This window comes from Agelaius phoeniceus, chromosome 1 (assembly GCF_051311805.1).
Source record: "Agelaius phoeniceus isolate bAgePho1 chromosome 1, bAgePho1.hap1, whole genome shotgun sequence".
NCBI lineage: Eukaryota > Metazoa > Chordata > Aves > Passeriformes > Icteridae > Agelaius > Agelaius phoeniceus.
The window spans coordinates 154133072-154134694 of record NC_135265.1 but is presented as its reverse complement, the minus strand read 5'-3'; the positions used below and the strand labels follow the sequence as shown (position 1 = coordinate 154134694).

Genomic DNA, 1623 nt, shown 5'->3' with positions numbered 1-1623 from the left:
GCTTGTATTTCTTTTCCTAATCCTGTCCAAGTGACTGCTGGAGCTTTTCACAGCCAAGGGTACACGGCCACCTCATGATTAATTTATGGAATTTCACTCCAGACCAACAACCATATCCCAGGCTGCAGAGAAGTAGGTTTGGACAGAAAGAATGGCTGGGGGTTAGGTGAAGACATGAAATAACACCCAAATTCCTGTAGGCTTTGTTTGCCTCTTCAATATTCAAAACAAACCAGCTCCAATCCATTGACCTCTGTTTCTCTCAATTGAAATACGCAGTCAAAGTCAAATGGACACAGACTTGATGGAAGAACGCAGAATGGCAGAAAATCAGGAAGGAAAACACTCCCCACCTCATGACTCAACAGGCTGGGCCAGCCAAGAGCTGCTACCTCAAAAATGCCCCAAGGCCATGGGACAAGGCTGTCCCACCCCTCCAGAACCAGCATAAAAGCCGGCCCAGAGCCCCTCGCCCTCACACACTTCTCCTCAAGCCTTCTCCTCCTGCTCCTGCAGACAACCAGGTGAGTCTCAAGCTTCTCACCCTCCTGCTCCTGCACCCCTGGCCCCTCTCTTCCATCATGCTCAGCTGCAGCCTCAGCAGCCCTCACGCCTCCCTACAGCCCCACAACAGCCTCCTCACTACTCCCTCACCCTGCTGACACTTCACCCCTCGTGCACTCCCACACCCCGGCCCTGCCTCACACTTTTTCTCTTCCAGGCACCCTCCACACCCATGGCCTGCTATGACCGCTGCAGTCCCTGCGGACCCACCCCGCTGGCCAACAGCTGCAACGAGCCCTGTGCCCTGCAATGCCAGGATTCCCGCGTCATCATCAACCCTTCCCCTGTGCTGGTCACCCTGCCAGGACCCATCATGACCTCCTTCCCCCAGAGCACCGCCGTCGGATCCACCTCCTCCGCTGCCGTGGGCACTGAGCTCAATGCCCAGGGACAGCCCATCTCTGGGGGATTTGGTGGCTTTGGCTACGGCCTTGGCTATGGCCGTGGATTTGGCTATGGGCTGGGAGGCCTGGGCTGCTATGGCAGAAGGGGCGGCTACATCTGCTAAAGGATCTCAGCACCACCCCTGACCACCAGCTCGGGGCTCTGCAAAAACTCCTGCAAGCCAGTCTCCTTAGCTGATGGTCGCTGTACTTGCATCTTACACTGGATCCCTTCCACTTTTTTCTCCTGCCTCTTCATTCCTATGCCTCAATAAACTTTTCCTGCGTTGAAACCTGAGATGCCTCCTATTCTTTTCTAATTCAAATGGTCTGACATCCTCACTGAGTACATTCCACAGCTCAGCAGGACATTGGGGTACATGGATTGGACTAAAAATACCTTCCCTTACAAATATGTCAAAATAACCAATAACAGTCTTGCATGGGAAGCAGAGGAGGGAACACCTTCCACAATCTGCCACACACGTCTTAGATGATACACCAAAGCCTTGGACACAACAATGCTCTCCTGGGTACAGCTCTGGTAAAGCCTTTCCATGCCAGTGAACACTTGTCAAATTCTTACCAGCAGGTCTCTTGAACCCTTGCAGCAAACTGAGGAACTACATCAAGCACTCTGGCAGGAAATCTGGAGTGCAAGTGCTTGAACTCCCCT

At 53.1% G+C, this 1623-nt stretch overlaps 1 pseudogene; it reads left to right on the top strand.

Annotated features, from left to right (window-relative positions):
* Positions 1 to 399: 399 nt before the first annotated feature.
* On the top strand, positions 400 to 1072 carry LOC129124401 (feather beta keratin-like; annotated as a pseudogene).
* Positions 1073 to 1623: the final 551 nt, after the last annotated feature.